The sequence below is a fragment of the Arachis hypogaea genome, chromosome 16 (assembly GCF_003086295.3).
Source record: "Arachis hypogaea cultivar Tifrunner chromosome 16, arahy.Tifrunner.gnm2.J5K5, whole genome shotgun sequence".
Taxonomy (NCBI): Eukaryota; Viridiplantae; Streptophyta; class Magnoliopsida; order Fabales; family Fabaceae; genus Arachis; species Arachis hypogaea.
In genome coordinates, this window is record NC_092051.1 from 89,199,909 (window position 1) to 89,222,124 (window position 22,216).

Genomic DNA, 22,216 nt, shown 5'->3' on the forward strand with positions numbered 1-22,216 from the left:
AACATGTCGTCCACATAGACTTCCATAGTTTTTCCAATATGATCCGTGAAGACCTTATTCATTAATCTCTGGTAAGTAGCTCCTGCGTGTTTAAGACCAAAAGGCATGACGATATAACAATAGTTTGCTTTTGGGGTTAAGAATGAAATTTTTTCTTGGTCGGGTGGATACATTAGGATTTGGTTGTATCCCGAATAAGCGTCCATAAACGAGAGGTATCTATATCCGAAGGAGGCATCTACCAGAGCGTCTATACTTGGGAGTGGATAAGGATCTTTTGGGCAGGCTTTGTTGAGATCAGTGTAGTCGGTGCACATTCGCCATTTCCCATTTGATTTTTTCACCAAGACGATGTTAGCTAGCCATAATGGGTACTTGACTTCTCTTATGAATCCTGCCTCCAGTAGAGCTTGTACCTGCTCTTCCACAGCTTGGGATCGTTCTGGTCTGACTTTTCTTCATCTCTGTTGTATCGGCCGAGATCCTGGGTAGACTGCCAACTTTTGGCACATTAATTTGGGGTTTATGCCTAGCATGTCTGCAGCCTTCCATGCAAAGAGGTCGACGTTATCTCGTAAGAACTGTACGAGTGATTCTTTTATGTCTCCTTTTAGGATCGTACCAATGTTGGTTGTTTTGTCCAGGATGTCTCCGATATGGATTTTCTCTACTTCACCTTCGGGTTGTGGGCGGAGTTCTTCCCGCCTCTGAACTCCACCAAGTTCGATTGTATAGAATTCTTCTCCTCTGCCTCTGAGGTTTAGACTTTCGTTGTAACAGCGGCGCACTATTTTCTGGTCTGCTTTTATTGTAGCTATCCCTTCTGTAGTTGGGAATTTCATGCATAGATGTGGAGTCGAGACTATTGAGCCGAGCTAATTCAATGTTGTCCGACCTATTAAGGCGTTGTAGGCTGAACTCACGTCGACCACGATGTAGTCTATCTTGAGTGTTCTTGACTTGTTTTCTTTTCCGAAGGTTGTGTGTAGTGAGATGTATCCAAGTGGTTGAACTGGGGTGTCTCCCAGTCCGAACAGGCTATTTGGATATGCTCTAAGTTCTTTTTCTTCCAGGCCGAGCTTGTCGAAGACAGTTTTGAACAAGATGTCGGTGGAGCTCCCTTGGTCTATCAGTGTGCAGTAGAGATTTGCATTTGCCAATATAATAGTGATGACCATGGGATCGTCGTGTCCTGAGATGATACCGGTTGCGTCTTCTTTGGTGAAAGTAATTGCAGGGATGTCGGGTGCTTCCTCTTTCCCCTCAACATGATATACTTCTTTAAGATATCTTTTGCGATATGATTTGGAGACTCCTCCTCCTGCAAATCCGCCGTGTATCATGTGGACGTGTCTTTCTGGTGTACGAGGTGATCGCTCGGTTTGTCCGACATCTTCGTCCCTTCTTCTTTTTCTTTGCTCATCGTCCTGGGTGGCCAGATACCGATCTAATTTCCCTTCTCTTACTAGTTTTTCTATGACATTCTTTAAGTCAAAACATTCGTTGGTAGAATGCCCACGGATTCGATGGTATTCAAAATATTCAGTCCGATTTCCTCCTCCTTTATTGCCTTTGAGTGGTCGAGTTGGGGGTATTTTTTCAGTGTGGCAAACTTCCCTATAGACATCCACAAGGGACACCCGAATAGGGGTGTAATTTTGATATTTTTTTATTTTCTCCCCATGTCGATCGTCCTTCTTTTTGGATTCCTTGTCCTTATCCTGGGAGGGGTAGGTGAACCCGGATTTTGAGGTCTCTCCTAGTCAGGAGTTTTTCTCCATGTTGATGTACTTCTCTGCTCGTTCTTGCACTTCGTTCAGAGATTCGGGGTGTTTTTTCGATATAGATTGGCTAAAAGGTCCCTCTCGCAAGCCATTGATGAGGCCCATAATGGCGGCCTCCGTTGGTAAGCTTTGTATGTCCAGGCATGCCTTGTTAAATCTTTCCATGTAGCTGCGTAGACCTTCCAGATCTCCTTGTTTGATTCCTAATAAACTTGGGGCGTGCTTGGTTTTGTCTTTCTGGATAGAGAATCTGGCTAGAAACTTTTTGGCCAAGTCGTCAAATCTTGAGATGGACCTAGTGGGTAGATTGTCGAACCACCTAATCGCCGTTTTGGTCAAGGTAGTTGGGAAGGCTTTGCAGCAGACTGCGTCCGAGGTGTCGGTGAGGTACATTCAACTTCTAAAATTACTGAGGTGATGGCTGGGATCTGCCGTGCCGTCGTATAAAGGCATCTCCGGGAGTTTAAAGTCCTTAGGGATTTTGGTCTTCATGATCTCCCTAGTGAATGGATCTTGATCCTTGCGAGAGCTGTCCTCATGGGTGGATCGAGTAGGTTTAGTTTTGAGATCGGCTTCGAGCTTTAGAAGTTTATCTTCTAATTCCCGGCGCCGCCTTATCTCCCTTTGTAGATCTTTCCCAACTTCTCGCTGATGTTGGGCTTCTTTTTCAAGTTGTTTTAAACTATCATGAAGTGTCTCTAGAGCTCCCGGGTTTGGTGAGTTTTTGTCCCCGTTAGATTCTGGGGTATATTTTGGTGTAGTGTCTGTGTTTTTGTGTGGCGTTCTATCTTCTAGATCTGAATCATGGTCATTGTCATGGTCATCCGCCATGGTGATGGGATGACTTCCAGGTTCCCCAACAACGGCGCCAATGTTCCGAGGGTACCTGAAACTGTAGGCCGATCTCGGATGAGATCTTCTGTGCTGATCGATGACGTGTCCGACTTTAAGTGGAGGCCGGAGCTATCGTATCCGACTTGTTGAGCTTGGCTGCACTACTGATCCTTTGTCACCGGAGGGTGGGGGGTACCTGTAAGGGACTCCGATGCTTAAGTTAGTAAGGGTATTGAGCAGGTTTTTTAGTAGAATCAGAGTATGAGTTATACATGGGTGCTCCAGTGTATTTATAATGTTTGTAGAGTGATCTTTTTGGAGATAAGATAGTCATCTTTATCTTTATCTTATCTTTGAGTGAAGTCATCTTATCTTCAAGGAAACTGCCCTTATCTCTATAGGCTTGGGCTGCCTTCGGATTTGGGTCGTGTTCCTCTGTTTGGGCCCTATTTGGGCTTTTTCTGGTGATTTGACCGAGCTCTTTGAGAAGAGGTCGGATAGTCTGACCTGAAGAGGTTGGTTGACTTTGTCTTCAAACATCCCGGGTCGGAGAGATCGACCCAGGGTATGAACAACTACACTATCATTGTTAAAATGTGTACGACCTCCAACACAAGGAAGTTCTAGAAGATGTACACAGTGGCATCTGTGGCAATCATCTCGGAGCACAAGCACTCACCAAAAAAGTACTCCGGGCAGGATTTTATTGGCCGACTCTACAAAAAGAAGCCATAGAGTTCGTAAGGACATGTCCACCATGTCAGAAACATGCCAACTTTCACATCGCCCCGCTAGAGGAACTCATCAGTGTGACCTCACCTTGGCCATTCGCAAAATGGGGACTCGACCTTCTCGGACCCTTTCCTCAGGGATCGGGACAAGTTAAATTCCTCATAGTAGGGGTAGACTATTTCACAAATTGGGTCAAGGCAGAACCTCTAGCTAATGCCACTGCTCAAAAGAAGTTGAAAATTCCTATAGGAACATTGTCACTAGGTTCGGGGTTCCATACTCCATCACCACAGACAATGGCACCCAATTCACAGATGCAGGCTTCAGAAAACTAGTAGCCGACTTGAACATAAAACACCAGTTCACTTTCGTAGAACATCCCCAAGCCAATGGACAAGCCAAAGCTGCCAACAAAGTCATATTGGCAGGACTAAAAGAAGATTACAGGACGCAAAGGGAGCCTGGGCAGAAGAGCTCCCACAAGTCCTATGGGCATATCGAACAATGCCACATTCCACCACAAATGAATCACCCTTCCTATTAGCATACGGAATGGAGGCAATGATCCTAGTAGAGATTGAAGAAGGGTCGCCTAGAGTGATCCACTATAATGAAGAAGCCAACTCCCAACTTCAAAGGGAAGAACTCGACCTACTTCCAGAAGTCCAAGAAAGAGCTCGGATCAGGGAAGAAGCATTAAAACGACAAATGGCTTCGAGATACAATCAAAAGGTAGTGCAACGAGGTTTTGCTGAGAACGACCTCATCCTAATCTGAAATGATATCGGAGCAACTCGACCAGGAGAAGGAAAGTTGGCAGCAAACTGGAAAGGACCCTACCGAGTCATAGAAGTACTTGGAAACGGCTACTACAGACTGTCCGAACTCGACGGGCGAGAGCTTCCTAGGTCATGGCACACCTGCAACCTAAGAAGGTACTATAGCTAGGGACAATAAAGGATCTTAGGAAAAGGCGCACTCTTTTTCCTGAAAAGGTTTTTTTTCAGGTGCCAAACCAAGATCTACAAATTTCCCGACTTAGAGGGATAAAACCCCTACATATGTATATCTGCATTTTCTTTTTTAAAAGTTTTTTAGATTTTCTACAAATTCTCAAGACGCATTAATCTGAAACTTTAAGAATTCATCGTTTGATTATAAAGCTACAGATCGGCAGAAATTGAAAATCAAATTCACTGCATGATCGCGATAAAGACCAACAGAGATGAAAACCAAATTCATTAAACGGTCGATCAAACGAGGATTAAACCCAATTTCTACAAAATCGAAAAAGATGAAAACAGAATAATGCAAGAAGTTATCGAAAGTGATCCAAAGAAAGGACCTGACGAGGTCTTAATAAAATGGATTGCTAAAAAATAAATTAAAGACTGGCCGACGTAAAGAAGTCGGACCAGTCGCAATAACCAAAGTTATAAGTAAATCCCTGGAAAGAGGTCTGGCCAGCCCTATAAAAGCGGATTACTATAACTTAGAAGGACCCGACATAAAGAAGTCGGCCCAAAACATAAAGTTATAAAAGTAACCCTTGAAAGAGACCTGAACAAGGTCCAAGAAAGAGTATTACAAAAATAACTTAAAAGGGCCCGACATGAAGAAGTCGGCCCAAAATATAAAGTTCTAAAAGTAATCCCTGAAAGAGACCTAAACAAGGTCCAAGAAAGAGGATTACAAAAATAACTTAGAAGGGCCCGACATGAAGAAGTCGGCCCAAAACATAAAGTTTTAAAAGTAATCCCTGAAAGAGACCTGAACAAGGTCCAAGAAAGAGGATTACAAAAATAACTTAGAAGGGCCCGACATGAAGAAGTCGGCCCAAAATATAATGTTATAAAGGTAATCCCTGAAAGAGATCTGAACAAGGTCCAAGAAAGAGGATTACAAAAATAACTTAGAAGGGCCCGACATGAAGAAGTCGGCCCAAAACATAAAGTTCTTAAAAGTAATCCCTAAAAGAGACCTAAACAAGGTCCAAGAAAGAGGATTACTAAAAATAAATTAGAAGGAACCAACACAAGGAAGTCGGTTCCAAAATCAACAAGTTATAAAAAGTAACCCCTGAAAGAGACTTGACGAGGATCCGAGAAAGAGGGTTACTAGAAATAACTTAGGTAAGACTGACATAAAGAAGTCAGCCTCCCCCAAACAAGTTACAAGAGTAATTCCTAAAATAAGGCCTAACAAAGTCCAAAAGAAAGGATTACTAGAAGTAACTGAAATGACGAAGTCGGCTTCCCAAAAACCTTAATGTTATAAAGGTAATTAGTAACGGACACCTCACAAAGGTCCCAATAAATAGGGTTATTAGAAATAACTTCAAGCCAACATAAGGAAGCCGACATACAAGTTGGATCCAAGCAACTACAACCTCAGCGGAATCAAGCCACAAGTATAAAGACAATCTAAAGAGGTCAACAAAGCTCCAACACTCCAAAAAGCCTAAAAAGATACCAAGGCAGACGCAAACAGACATGATATGAAAAGCATAAAGTTATAATAATAACAAGCTCAAGAGGCTACCAAAATCAGCCCCAAGAACTTGGAAACTATTTTGCTTTTCAAAATAAAGTTGCCAAACAAGCAACTAAAAGAGTGTCAACAGTCAGCAAACATCATAAAGAATTTAAAAGCCCACAAGCCGGGCTATCTACACAAATATTTAGAAAACTATTTATCCGAAGGCTTCTCAGCAACATCAACATGGGGTGAAGGAGGGCGAGTCTGAAGAGGCACTGCATCCAATGTCCCGTCATCCCTATTCAAGATTTGGTAATCAGGATCCGATTCAGGACGAACGACCTCAGAGGAAGGAGCTGAAGAAGTCGGCATAACAGAAGCTTTGGCCGCAGGCACAGAGGGAGGCTCAACATCGTCATCATCAGGGTTGTCAGGGAAAATCATGCCATCCTTTACAATATTATCCAGACTGAATAGAGCAAGGTCGACCTCGGGGGCAAGAACCCAAACCTGCTCCTTCAGGTTCTCATAAGCAGCATTTACGCTGCCTACAAGGTGACCCTGGAGCTCGGCATAATCAACCCGGGCAAACTCCAACTCCTCCCTAAGACGCATCACTTCCCTATAGGTCGTGACATAGTTGTCCTTGTGCCTCAATGCCGTGTCTTCAGCCAACCTCACTGAAGCTGCCAAGGCAACAGAACTAGCCTTTTCGACCTCCAACTCCTTTTCCAGCTTGGTCACTTTCACTTGGAGTTCCTCTTTCAAACTTTTCATCTGGTCGAACTCCTGCTTAGCCTCCTCCATGAAGGCTTTGGTGGCATTAAGAGGAAGATCTTGGGCAGTTCGGTACAGGGCAGCTCCCATATGCGCCATCTTAATACTACTCTGAGTTATAAAATCTAAATGGCGAAGGAGAGATACATCATCCATAGGGAGGGCACCATAAGGACCAATCTTCTGGTCGACAAAGCCAACAGCGTTGAAATCAGGCGCATCCAAATTGAAGGGCTTGACAGTTCGGGGTCCTTTGGAAGGAGGAACGACCGGAGGGTAAGAAACAGCGGCAGAAGACTGCGGAGGATCAATTACACGGACTCGAGGAGTAAGGATCATTCTCCTCGGTCCAGGTGAGCTCGGCACAGATGGCTTTGGTGGAACCAGAGAGGCCCCTTCCCTATCCACCCTGGTCGAGATGTTCTGGGCCGCAGTAGCCTTTCTCTCTTTCTTGAATCTCTTCATCGATTCATTATTCTTGTCCATCTCTGAAAAATGAAGAACAAACAGCTTTACAAACCAGAAAAAGAAGAAGGCAACAAAAAAACAAGAAACAAAATATATCAAGTAAATACCCAATGCAGTTCGGACAAGGGATGGGTCCCCCAAAGATTTTTTAGCATCCAAATGAGGAGGTTCCCCCTAATTTTCTCCAAAACAGTTACAAAAGCCTGCTCGACCTCGTCCAACATCTGCCAGGTATATCGGGATACCACTACGTTCTTCTGCCACTCTAAAGGAAAGCGGGGTTCGTTATTCTCATCCAGAAAGAAACGCCGAGCTCCTTCAACAGCCCGGACCTTAAAGAAGTAATTCTTAAAATCCCGAAGGAATTCATCATACATAGAAAAAACCTTGTGCCCCTGGGCAGACCTAAAAAAATCCAAGAAGCCATCTTCTTGGTTGTCCCAGGCTTGGTCAACACAAAAAGATACAAAAAGAAAGTTTGAGAAGGAGTAACAGCGAATTCTCGACAAACCAACTGAAAAATCTTGATAAAACCCCAAGAATTTGGGTGAAGCTGAGAAGGGACAATGTTACAGGACCATAACAGGTCAGTTTCAAAAGAAGTAAAGGGAAGGGTGATGTTCATTTGGCTAAAAAAGAAATCATATGCATAGAAAAAGGGACACTCTCCCTGAGTCAGGACAGGGAAGCAAACCCTATCGTCAGAATCAGTTGCTACCAACTCGTAACTGTTCTCCTGATCTCCACTGCTACAAATTCGGTGATATTTTCTAAGCTCTACGCAAAATTTAGAATGATTGGCTTCTATAGGAACTCAGAGTTCAGATAGTGTTATTAATTCTCCTAGTTCAATATGATGATTCTTGAACACAGCTATTTTATGAGTCTTGGCCATGGCCCTAAGCACTTTGTTTTCCAGTATTACCACCGGATACATAAATGCCACAGACACATAATTGGGTGAACCTTTTCAGATTGTGACTCAGCTTTGCTAAAGTCCCCAATTAGAGGTGTCCAGGGTTCTTAAGCACACTCTTCTTTTGCTTTGGACCTTGACTTTAACCGCTCAGTCTCAAGTTTTCACTTGACACCTACACGCCACAAGCACATGGTTAGGGACAGCTTGGTTTAGCCGCTTAGGCCAGGATTTTATTCCTTTGGGCCCTCCTATCCACTGATGCTCAAAGCCTTGGGATCCTTTTTATTTGCCCTTGCCTTTTGGTTTTAAGGGTTATTGGCTTTTTGCTCTTGCCTCTTGGTTTTAAGAGCTTTTGGCTTTTTCTGCTTGCTTTTTCTTTTTCTTTCTATTTTTTTCGCCTTTTTTTTTTCTCTTTTTTTCTGCAAGCTTTGTTCTTTGTTGCTTTTTCTTGCTTCAAGAATCATTTTTATGATTTTTCAGATTATCAAATAACATGTCTCCTTGTCATCATTCTTTCAAGAGCCAACATATTTAACATTCTTAAACAACAACTTCAAAAGACATATGCACTATTCAAGCATACATTCAGAAAACAAAAAGCATTGTCACCACATCAATATAATTAAACTAAGTTCAATGATAAGTTCGAAACTCATATACTTCTTGTTCTTTTGAATTAAAACAGTTTTCATTTAAGAGAGGTGATGGATTCATAGGACATTCATAACTTTAAGACAAAGTTACTAAATACTAATGATCATGTAATGAAGACACAAACATAGATAAGCACTTAACATAGAGAAAACGAAAAACAGAGAAAGTAAGAACAAGGAATGAGTCCACCTTAGTGATGGGTGCGTTTCCTTCTTGAGGAACCAATAATGTCCTTGAGCTCTTCTATGTCTCTTCCTTGTCTTTGTTGCTCCTCCCTCATTGCTTTTTTATCTTCTCTTATTTCATGAAGGATGATGGAGTGCTCTTGATGTTCCACCCTTAATTGTCCCATGTTGGAACTTAATTCTCCTAGGGAGGTATTGATTTGCTCCCAATAGTTTTGTGGAGGAAAATGCATTTGAGGCATCTCCGGGATCTCATGGTGATGAGCTTCATGCGCCTCTTGAGCTCCATGAATGGGCTCTCTTGCTTGCTCCATCATTTTCTTAGTGATGGGCTTCTCTTCCTCAATAGGAATGTCTCCTTCTATGAAAGCTCCAGCTGAGTAACATAGATGGCAAATAAGATGAGGAAAAGCTAGCCTTGCCATGGGGAGGACTTTTCGGCTATTTTGTAGAGTTCAAGGGAGATGACTTGATGAACTTCTACTTCTTCTCCAATCATGATGCTATGAATCATGATGGCCCGATCCACAGTAACTTCGGATCGGTTGCTAGTGGGGATGATGGAGCGTTGTATGAACTCTAACCATCCTCTAGCTACAGGCTTGAGGTCTAGTCTTCTTAGTTGAACCGGCTTGCCTTTGGAGTCAATCTTCCATTGAGCTCCATCCACACATATGTCCATGAGGACTTGGTCTATCTTTTGATTAAAGTTGACCCTTCTAGTATAGAGGCGTGCATCTCCTTGCATCATAGGCAACTTAAACGCCAACCTCACGATTTCCGGACTAAAATCTAAGTATTTCCCCCGAACCATGGTGAGATAATTCTGTGGCTCCGGGTTCTTACTTTGATCATGGTTCCTAGTGATCCATGCATTGGCATAGAACTCTTGAACCATTAGGATGCCGACTTGTTGGATGGGTTTTGTTAGAACTTCCCAACCTCTTCTTTGGATTTCATGTCGGATCTTCGGATACTCATTCTTCTTGAGCTTGAAAGGGACCTCAGGGATCACCTTCTTCTTGGCCACAACATCATAGAAGTGGTCTTGATGAGCTTTAGAGATGAATCTTTCCATCTCCCATGACTCGGAGGTGGAAGCTTTTATCTTCCCTTTCCCTTTTCTAGAGGATTCTCCGGTCTTAGGTGCCATCAATGGTAAGGGAAAAACAAAAAGCTTATGCTTTTACCACACCAAACTTAGAATTTTGCTCGCCCTTGAGCAAGAAAAGAAAGAATAGATGAAGAATAAGAAGAATTGGAGGAGAGGGAGAGGGAGATGTGTTTCGGTCAAGAAGGGGAAGAGAGGGTTGTGTTGTCGGAATTTGAGGAAGAATGGAGGGCTTTATATAGGGAAGGGAGGGGGGTTAGGTTCGGCCATTTAGGGTGGGTTGGATGGGAAATTGATTTTGAATTTTGAAGGTAGGTGGAGTTTATGAGGTAGGTTTATGGGGAAGAGTGGATGGATGTGAGTGGTGAAGTGGTGATAGGGAAGAGAGATTGAGGTGATTGGTGAAGAGTTTTGGGGAAGAGTGTTTATGGGATTGTGTGAAAGAGGGGTGAGAAGAAGTGAGTGGAGGTAGGTGGGGATCCTATGGGGTCCACAGATCCTGAGGTGATCCTGTGGGGTCCACAGATCCTGAGGTGTTCAAGGATTTAGAACCTTGCACCAAATTAGGCATGTAAAATGCCTTTGCACACAACTCTGGGCGTTCAGCGCCAGATTGGTGCTTGTTCTGGGCGTTGAACGCCCATTTGTTGCCCATTTCTGGCGTTGAATGCCAGAACCATGCTTATTCTGGGCGTTCAGCGCCAGCTCTTCTCCAGGGTGCAATTCTAGCGTTCAAACGCCCAGATGCTGCCCATTTTGGGCATTCAGCGCCAGAACCATGCTCTGTTCTGGCGTTGAATGCCAGCCAGGTGCTTCTTACTGGCATTTAAACGCAAGTAAGGTCTTCCTCCAGGGTGTGATTTTTCTTCTGCTGTTTTTGATTCCGTTTTCAATTTTTATATTTATTTTGTGACTCCACATGATCATGAACCTAATAAAACATGAAAGAACAAGAAAAATAAAAATTGGGTTGCCTCCCAACAAGCGCTTCTTTAATGTCAATAGCTTGACAGTGGGCTCTCATGGAGCCTCACAGATGTTCAGAGTATTGTTGAGACTCTCCAACACCAAACTTAGAGTTTGGATATGGGAGTTCAACACCAAACTTAGAGTTTAATTGTGGGGGCTCTGGTTGACTCTGTAATGAGAGAAGCTTACTGTGCTTCCTCTCCATGGGTACAGAGAGAGATCCTTGAGTTTTAAACACAAGGTTGTCCTCATTTAATTGAAGGATTAATTCTCCTCTGTCCACATCAATCAGAGCTCTTGGTGTGGCTAGGAAGGGTCTTCTAAGGATGATGAATTAATCCTCATCCTTCCCAGTATCTAGGACTATGAAATTAGCGTAAAGGCCTTCAACCTTTACTAACACGTCCTCTACTTGTCCATAAGCCTATTTTCTTGAATTGTCTGCCATCTCTAATGAGATTTTAGTGGTTTGCACCCCATAGATTCCCAGTTTCTCTATTACAGAGAGTGGCATGAGGTTTATCCCTGACCCAAGGTCACATAGAGCCTTCTCAAAGGTCATGGTGCCTATGGCACAAGGTATTAAGAACTTTCCAGGATCCTGTTTCTTCTGAGGCAATGCCAGTTAATCCAGATCACTTAGTTCATTGGTGAACAAGGGAGGTTCATCTTCCCAAGTCTCAATACCAAATAATTTGGCATTCAGCTTCATGATTGCACCAAGGTACTTGGTGACTTGCTCCTCAGTAACATCCTCATTCTCTTCAGAAGAGGAATACTCATCAGAGCTCATGAATGGCATAAGGAGGTTTAATGGAATCTCTATGGTTTCTAGATGAGTCTTAGATTCCTTTGGTTCCTCAAAGGGAAGCTCCTTATTGATCACTAGACGTCCCAGGAGGTCTTCCTCCTTGAGATTCACGTCCTCTTCTTCCTTCACAGGTTCGGCCATGGTGATTAATTCAATGGCCTTGCACTCTCCTTTTGGATTTTCTTTTGTATTGCTTGGGAGAGTACTAGGAGGGATTTCAGTGATCCTTTTACTCAGCTGGCCTACTTGTGCCTCCAAATTTCTAATGGATGACCTTGTTTCATTCATGAAACTCACAGTGGCCTTAGATAGATCAGAGACTAAGTTTGCTAAATTAGAGGTATTTTGTTCAGAGTTCTCTGTCTGTTGCTGAGTGGATGATGGAAAAGGTTTACTATTGTTAAACCTATTTCTTCCACCATTATTAAAGCCTTGTTGAGGCTTTTGATCCTTCCATGAGAAATTTGGATGATTTCTCCATGATGGGTTATATGTGTTTCCATAAGGTTTACCCATATAATTTACCTCTGCTATTGCAGGGTTTTCAGGATCATAAGCTTCTTCTTAAGAAGATGCTTCTTGAGTACTGTTGGATGCAGCTTGCATTCCATTCAGACTCTGAGAAATCATATTGACTTGCTGAGTCAATATTTTGTTCTGAGCTAATATGGCATTCAGAGTATCAATTTCAATAACTCCCTTCTTCATAGGCGTCCCATTACTTACAGGATTCCTCTCAGAAGTGTACATGAACTGGTTATTAGCAACCATGTTAATGAGTTCTTGAGCTTCTGCAGGCATTTTCTTTAGGTGAATGGATCCACCTGCAGAAGTGTCCAATGACATCTTAGCCAATTTAGATAGACCATCATAGAATATATCCAGGATGGTCCATTCTGAAAGCATGTCAGAAGGACACTTTTTGGTCAGTTGCTTGTATCTTTCCCAAGCTTCATAGAGGGATTCACCTTATTTCTGTCTGAAGGTTTGAACATCCACTCTAAGCTTGCTCAGCTTCTGAGGAGGAAAGAACTTGGCTAAAAAAGCCGTGACCAGCTTGTCCCAAGAGTTCAGGCTATCTCTGGGTTGAGAATCCAACCACACTCTAGCTCTGTCTCTTACGGCAAAAGGGAAAAGCATGAGCCTGTAGACTTCAGGATCTACTCCATTAGTCTTAACAGTATCACATATCTGCAAGAATTCAGTTAAGAACTGAAAAGGATCTTCAGATGGAAGTCCATGAAACTTGTAGTTCTGCTGCATCAGAGAAACTAATTGAGGTTTTAGCTCAAAGTTGTTTGCTCCAATGGCAGGAATGGAGATGCTTCTTCCATGTAAATTGGAATTTGGTGCAGTAAAGTCACCAAGCATTCTCCTTGCATTATTGTTGTTGGGTTCGGCTTCCATCTCCTTTACTTGTTCGAAATTTTCAATAAGGTTGTCTCTGGATTGTTGTAATTTAGCTTCTCTTAGTTTCCTCTTCAGAGTCCTTTCAGGTTCTGGATCAGCTTCAACAAGAATGCTTTTTTCCTTGTTCCTACTCATAAGAAAGAGAAGAGAAAAAGAAAAGAAGAGGAATCCTCTATGTCACAGTAAAGAGGTTCTTTATTGTTAGTAGAAGAAGAAAAGGAATAGGGGTGAAGAAGAATGAAGAATCCAAACACAAGGGTAAGGATAGGAGCAGTGATGTGAGATGAAGAGAAGTGTTAGTAGATGAATAAATAATTAGAAGGAGATGAGGGAGAAGGATTTTCGAAAATTATTTTTGAAAAAGGGTTAGTGATTTTCGAAATTTTAAAATCAAAAGTTAAAATAATTAGTTAATTTAAAAAGAAATTTTGAAAAAGAGGAGAGATATTTTCGAAAATTAGAGAGAGAGTTAGATAGGTAGTTTTGAAAAAGATAAGAAACAAACAAAATGTTAGTTAGTTAGTTGAAACAAATTTTGAAAAGATAAGAAGTTAGGAAGTTAGAAAAGATATTTTGAAATCAAATTTTTGAAAAGGATAAGATAAGAAGATATTTTTGAAAAGATATGATTGAGATTAGTTTTTGAAAAAGATTTGATTTTTTTTTTAAATCACAATTAATGACTTGATTCACAAGAAATCACAAGATATGATTCTAGAACTCAAAGTTTGAATCTTTCTTAACAAGCAAGTAACAAACTTGAAATTTTTGAATCAAAACATTAATTGATGATGTTATTTTTAAAAATTATGAGGGAAAGATAAGAAAAAGATTTTTGAAAAATATTTTTAAAATTTTTGAAAGTAACTAAGAAAAATGAAAAAGATTTGATTTTTGAAAAATATTTTGAAAAAGATAGGATTTTTAAATTGAAAATTTTGATTTGACTCATAAAAACAACTAGATTTTAAAAAGTTTTGAAAAAGTCAACTCAAATTTTCGAAATTTATGAGTGAAAAAGGAAAAGATATATTTTTTTTATTTTTGAATTTTTTATGATGAGAGAGAAAAATAACAAAATGATGCAATGCATGAAAATTTTTTCGATCAAAACAATGAATGCATGCAAGAATGCTATGAATGTTAAGATGAACACCAAGAACACTTTGAATGTCAAGATGAACACCAAGAACATATTTTTGAAAATTTTTATATGCAAAGAAAACATGCAAGACACCAAACTTAGAAATCTTTAATGCTTAGGCACTAAGAATTCAAGAATGCATATGAAAAACACCATACAACACAAAACAAGAAAACATCAAGATCAAACAAGAAGGCTTACCAAGAACAACTTGAAGATCATGAAGAACACTATGAATGCATGAATTTTTCGAAAAATGCAAGATGAATATGCAATTGACACCAAAATTTCAACTTGACTCAAGACTCAAACAAGAAACATGAAATATTTTTTATTTTTGTGATTTTATGATTTTTTCGTATTTTCTTTTAATTTTTTCAAAAATCATTTAAAAAAGAAAAATAAGGATTCCAAAATTTTTAATATGAATTCCAGGAATCTTGCACTCTTATTCTAAAGCTCCAATCTGAGGGTTAGGCATGGCTTAATAGCCAGCCAAGCTTTAGTATGTAACATGAGAGTAATTCATTCAATTTTAAGCCAAAACCTCAGTCCAAAAGAATTTAGACATGGCTATACAGCCAGCCAGGCTTCAACATGCTTCATGAAACACTAGAATTCATTCTTAAAAATTCTGAAGAAAAATATATTTTTGAAAACATTTTTTTTTAAATTTTTCGAAAACAAAGGAGAAAAATTTTTTGAAAAATTTTTGAAAACAAAACAAAAAGAAAATCACCTAATCTGAGCAACAAGATGAACCGTCAGTTGTCCAAACTCGAACAATCCCCGGCAACGGCGCCAAAAACTTGGTGCACGAAATTGTAATCTCAGGCAACGGTGCCAGAAACTCTATACGCACGTCTTAATAAATCGTTTTTCATTCACAACTTCGATACAACTAACCAGCAAGTGCACTGAGTCGTCCAAATAATAAACCTTACGTGAGTAAGGGTCAATCCCACGGAGATTGTTGGTATGAAGCAAGCTATAGTCACCTTGTAAATCTCAGTCAGGCGGATATAAAATAGTTATGGAGCTTTCGAACATAAATAATAATAAATAGAAAGTAAAGATAGAAATACTTATGTAAATCATTGGTGAGAATTTCAGATAAGCGTATAGAGATGCTTTCGTTCCTCTGAACCTCTGCTTTCCTGCTGTCTTCATCCAATCAGTCTTACTCCTTTCCATGGCAAGCTTTCTGTAAGGGCACCACCGTTGTCAATGGCTACATCCCATCCTCTTGTGAAAATGGTCCAAATGCTCTATCACGGCACGACTAATCATCTAAGGTTCTCGATCATACTGGAATAGGATTCACCCTCCTTTTGCGTCTGTCACTACGCCTAGCACTCGCGAGTTTGAAGATTGTCACAGCCATCCCTTCCCAGATCCTACTCGGAATACCACAGACAAGGTTTAGACTTTCTAGATCTCAGGAATGGCCATCCATAGGTTCTAACTTATACCACAAAGACACTAATAACTCGGACTCGGTCCCCTGTATTAGATATCCAAGAGATAATCATCCAATCTAAGGTGGAACGGAAGTGGTTGTCAGGCACGCGTTCGTGGGGGAATGATGATGATTGTCATGTTCATCACATTCATGTTGAAGTGCAAATGAATATCTTAGAAGCGGAATAAGTTGAATTGAATAGAAAAACAGTAGTACTTTGCATTAATTCATGAGGAACAGCAGAGCTCCACACCTTAATCTATGGAGTGTAGAAACTCTACCATTGAAAATACATAAGTGAAAGGTTCAGGCATGGCCGAATGGCCAGCCCCCATGATCTAAGAACAAAACGTCCCAGGATGATCCAAAGATGTCTAATACAATAGTAAAAAGTCCTATTTATAATAAACTAGCTACTAGGGTTTACAGAAGTAAGTAATGATGCATAAATCCACTTCCGGGGCCTACTTGGTGTGTGCTTGGGCTGAGCTTGAGTGTTACATGTGCAGAGGCTCTTTCTGGAGTTGAACGCTAGGTTGTAACGTATTTCTGGCGTTCAACTCTGGTTTGTGACTTGTTTCTGGCGTTTAACTCCAGACAACAGCGTAGAGCTGGCGTTCAACGCCCTTTTACGTCATCTAAACTCGTTCAAAGTATGGACTATTATATATTGCTGGAAAGCCCTGGATGTCTACTTTCCAACACAATTAGAAGCGCGCCATTTTGAGTTCTGTAGCTCCAGAAAATCCACTTTGAGTGCAGGGAGGTCAGAATCCAACAGCATCAGCAGTCCTTCTTCAACCTCTGAATCTGATTTTTGCTCAAGTCCTTCAATTTCAGCCAGAAAATACCTGAAATCACAGAAAAACACACAAACTCATAGTAAAGTCCAGAAATGTGAATTTAACATAAAAACTAATGAAAACATCCCTAAAAGTAACTAGATTCTACTAAAAATATACTAAAAACAATGCCAAAAAGCGTATAAATTATCCGCTCATCAGCTAAGCATTGAGCTTTACACGTGCATAGGCCTTTTCTAGAGTTAAACGCTGGCTTGGATGCCTGTTTGGGCATTTAACTCCAGTTCTGGTGCCAGTTCTGGCGTTTTACGCCAGAAAAGGGTCTCTGGCTGGCGTTGAAGGCCAGTTTGGGCCATCAAATCTTGGACAAAGTATAAACTATTATATATTGCTGGAAAGCCTATAATGTCTACTTTCCAACGAAATTGAGAGCGTGCCAATTGGGCTTCTGTGGCTCCATAAAATCCACTTCGAGTGCAGGAGGGTCAGAATCCAACAGCATCTGCAGTCCTTTCTCAGCCTCTGAATCAGATTTTTGCTCAGGTCCCTCAATTTCAGCCAGAAAATACCTGAAATTATAGAAAAACACACAAACTCATAGTAATGTCCAGAAATGTGATTTTTGCATAAAAACTAATAAAAATACAATAAAAAGTAACTAAAACATACTAAAAACTATGTATAAACAATGCCAAAAAGCATATAAATTATCCGCTCATCAGAGGATCTTGTTTCAGTTATAAAACTATGAGTTGTCTTAGAGGGGTTGGAGACTATAGTGACTAAGTCAAAAAGGCTCTGCCTAGGAGTCTCCATACGTTCCTGAGAAGATGGGAATGGTGGTCTGTTGTTAAACCTATTATGGGTTCTTCCACCTTGATTGTTATTGAAGCCTAGCTGAGGCTTCTGTTGATCCTTCCATGAAAGGTTAGGATGGTTCTTCCATGAAGGGTTGTAGGTGTTTCCATCAGGTTCTCCCATGTAATTCACCTCCTCCATCATGGGTTGTGCAGGATCATAAGCTTCTCCTTCAGAGGAAGCTTCTTGAGTGCTGCCAGTTGCGGCTTGCATTCCAGTTAAATGCTGAGAGATCATATTGACCTGTTGGGTCAATATCTTGTTTTGAGCCATTATGGCATTCAAAGTGTCTACTTCTAGAACTCTTTTCTTCTGAGCTACCCATTATTCACAGGGTTTCTCTCAGAACTGTACATGAATTGGTTGTTTGCAACCATCTCAATAAGTTCTCTTGCTTTTGCAGGCATTTTTTTCAAATGGAGTGATCCACCTGTAGAGTTGTCCAATGATATTTTGAATATCTCAGAGAGACCATCATAGAAGATGCCTAAGATAGACCATTCTGAGAGCATGTCAAAAGGACATCTCTTGATCAGTTGCTTGTATCTTTTCCAAGCTTCATAGAGGGATTCACCTTCTTTTTGTCTAAAGATTTGAACTTCCACTCTGATTTTGCTCATCTTTGAGGTGGAAAGAACTTGGCCAAGAAAGTATTGACCAAATTTTCCCAAGAGTCTAGGCTTTTGATAGGCAAAAATTGTTGTAGGTCTAGATTTTCTCTTGTAAAAATAAGAATTTCGTTGTAAGCATAGTTCCAAACCAACAAACAAATTTCATGTCAAATTAAAATATGGTTTTGTCACATGTACAAACTCTAAATAAGAATTAACTGGAGTATTTAGACTCCGGGTCGTCTCACAAGGAATTGCAATGAAGTGTCTAATTATTGGCTATGAAGATCAAGGGGGGGTTTGATTGATAAGAGGGCAAGAAATTAAATAACAATAAAGTAAAATGAGCAATTAAAGAAAGCAATTAATAAAGAGAGACATTCATGGCAACTGTTGAGATCATAGGCTTTCTATCCTAGTCATGCAATGATTAATTCATCTTATTTAGTCAACTCCAACAAATAGGGAGAAAGTCAAACAAGATTAATCAATCATACCACAATAATAACAAGAATTTATCTTATTACGTCATCTCCAACACTGGAAGAAGGTATCATATTATCTTCCATGAGAGAAAGTCTAACAAGACTAGCTAATCTCAATCCAAAAGTCCTAATCAACTTACTAATTAAATTAACAAAAGATTAGCGTCAATGGAAACAATATTAGCTAACAACTCTAGATAACCAACATAAGTTAGGTTTTCATGACTCAAGATTGCCCAATTACTCTTTCCAAGGCAACAATGCTCAAAATCTACTATAACATCCAACCAAGCATTTTATCAAACACTTGGAAGGCATAAAAGGAAAGCATAATAAATGACAAGAAATAGTAAAATCTAACAACTACCAATTGCAAGAAAAGTAAATCAACAATCCAAATCATCAATTAAAAGAACATCAACATTAAATTTCATTAAATGTAAACAAGATCCAACAAGTGTTCATCAACATTAAAGAGAGCAAAATAAGAAAATGACTAGAGAAAATAAGAAGATTAAGACAATAGAACATTAAAATATAAAGAGAATTGAAATCAAAACAAGAATTGAAAGAGAAATTTGAGAGTGATTAACCTAACTCTACCCTAATTTCTATCCTAAATCTAGAGAGAGGAGAGAGCCTCTCTCTCTAGAATTCTCTCCTAAAACATTATGAAAAACTAAACTATGACTACTTGGTTCATTCCCTCTTCAATCCTTGGGTTCAATAGCATCAGAAATGAGTTGGATTGGGCCCAAAATGCTTTAGAAATTGCTGGGGTCGATTTCACTTTAGTGGGCCACGGACAGTATCGGCGCACACGCGTACATGGCTCGTGCGCGTCCCTGAACGCGAAATAACATATGGTACATTTTATATCATTTCGAAGCCCTGGATGTTGGATTTCCAACGCAACTGGAACCGCCTCATTTGGACCTCTGTAGCTCAAGTTATGGTCGATTGAGTGCCAGGAGGTCGGGCTTGACAGCTTTACGGTTCCTTCATTTCTTCATGAGTTCTCCCACTTTGCATGCTTTTTCTTCATTCCTTCCATCCAATACTTGCCTTATAAACTTGAAATCACTCAGCAAACACATCAAGGCATCGAATGGAATTAAAGTGAATTAAAATCACCAATTTTAGGGCCTAAAAAGCATGTTTTCACATTTAAGTACAAATCAAGGGAGAATTACAAAATCATGCTAATTCATTGAATAAATGTGAGAAAATTTGATAAAACCACCCAAATTAAGCACAAGAGAAACCACAAAATCGGGGTTTATCAAATCTCCCCACACTTAAACCAAGCATGTCCTCATGCTAAGAATAAAGAAGGACAAGAAAAGGGTATGAACATTTATTCAATGCAAATAAACTATATGCACCTATCTATATGAATGCAACTAAATGCAAGATGATTCTACATACTTGGTCAAAAGCAAATCAATCCCCAAGAACACATATGCACAAGTTGGGCTAAGATCATATGATGATTCATGAATCCTACCAATTTGAATATCAAAATAAAGTACAAATAGACTTGAAAGAAGAAAAGCTCATGAAAGCCGGGAACAAGGAATTGAGCATCGAACCCTCACCGGATGTGTATCCGCTCTAGTCGCTCTAGTGTATAGGATCGATCACTCAATTCTCTTCTAATCATGCTTTCCATGATTTGTTTTTCATCTAACAATCAATAATTATTCAATGCATGCATACATTCATCATGCGGACTTATTCATAGGTTGTAATGGGGCTAGGGTCAAGGTGGGATGCATATGGTCAAGTGAGCTTGAAATTTGTATATTTGATTAGCCTAAGCTCTCACTAAACACATACAACAACCTATAAAATTCTAATATAGTACCTAGCTACCCATGATTCCCACTTTTTCACATACTCATGCATTCTCTTTAATTCACATTTCATATGCATTGATTTTTATTGAACTTTACTTTGGGGCCTTTTTGTCCCCTTTTTATTTCTTTTTCTCTTTTTTTTCTTTTTCTATATATATATATATATATATATATTACGTTTTTTTTTTCACACACACATTTTTTTTAAAGTATATACAAATGTATCAATGCATATGGTTTTACATATTTAATGCATAAGCATGTACCCAATCCCTTGATTTTCAACAAAAATAAAAAATACACTTTTACTTCAACCAATGTCCCAAGGTTCCCATACCCAAATGATACACATCCTCACTAGCCTAAGCTAATCAAAGATCCAAATTAAGGACATTTATTGATTTTCACTTAGGGGTAGTGATGTGCTAATATTAAGAACAAAAGGGATTAAATAGGCTCAAAAGTGGCTAACAATGGTTGATGAAAGGTAGGCTATTTGGATAAGTGAGCTAAATGAAATGATGGCCTCAATCATATAAATGCATGTATACATGGAATAATGGACATATAGAATCAAACAAATCAAAGATCACAATCATAGAAAGAGAACAATGCACACAAGAATGAAAATAAGTAGTTATAAGATGTAACCACACAATTGTACTCAAAACTCACATGCTTGTGTTCTTAGCTCAAAAACCATGTTCCAAAATAAATTCTTCAAGCAAGTTCAACACAAAATTTTTTTTTTCAAATTGGTAGGGTGCCCTAAAACAGTTTCTTGAAAAAGAAATCATCACCCTAACCAAGTAGTCCTAACATAAAAAGAAGTGGTAAAATATGTACAATTTCTAACTAGCATGCAACCTATCATGCAATGCAACAACTAACTAACACGGACAAAAATTAAGAATTTAGTGTTGAAAAAGGAAGTTGTTACCCATGGAGGTCGGTCGGACGACCTCCCCACACTTAGAAATTTACACCGTCCTCGGTGCATGCAAAGAAGAGCAAGGTGGACGGGTTGCTACAATTAATGAGTTCCTCCAAAAAGTTGTGTGGAAGGACTTGTTTGTTGCCCCATTTAGAAGCTTTTCCTTTTCTTTCCTTCTTGGTGGCCAACCTTAAAGGAGAGAAAAAGAAAGAAAATTAAGCCTACAACAAAGATATAAAAGCAATAGAACATAGGCGGGGGCTAATGCCAATTAAGAGTAGGGTTCTCACTACATGTTAGCTACGCATGTGAGTGAGGAAGCAATATAGGCAAAGGGCATATCAATTAATACTTGATGCAAGAGTAAAGTCAAGGCATGAAGAGCACTCAAAAGCATCAAGTTCGACTAGAAAGAGTGGGTCATGAAAGACATGTAAGCTCATATCAATGCATAAAGAATATAAGGATCATCAAAGGTTAATCATTGAATTAAATATTTCATTACCCATCAATATCAAACAAGTCTAGAAGCACCAAGATTAACTAAGAAATTCTCAACAATTGAGTAAGAGAATTCAACACCATTATTAAAATAAGAAACTTAGAAAAGAAGATAAGAACAAGCTATAAAAACAAAATTAAAATGCAATAAATGAAAATAAGCAAATATAATAAAAGAAAATGGAAGAAAAGAAATTTTTTTTTTACCGGCGCGGACACATCATGCACGGTTCCGCGCCGATGCACAGTTTGGCTAAAGGACGCGTACGCGCCAGGTGCGCGCATGCGTGGGTTGCAGGCACAGGATAGGCACAAACTGGACATAACTCTCTGGGACATGTACCAGGAGGGTAGGTGACGCTATCGGCGCGCACGCGCACAGCGTGCGTACGCGCGCATTACGCAATTAGCTTCAAGGGCGCGTACG

At 39.8% G+C, this 22,216-nt stretch overlaps 1 non-coding gene across 1 annotated transcript; it reads left to right on the forward strand.

Annotated features, from left to right (window-relative positions):
- The first annotated feature begins 17,904 nt into the window (after nt 1-17,904).
- On the forward strand, nt 17,905-18,013 carry LOC112761063 (small nucleolar RNA R71). Its single transcript, XR_003181472.1, has one exon. It is a non-coding gene; the product is annotated as a small nucleolar RNA R71 (small nucleolar RNA).
- Nucleotides 18,014-22,216: the final 4,203 nt, after the last annotated feature.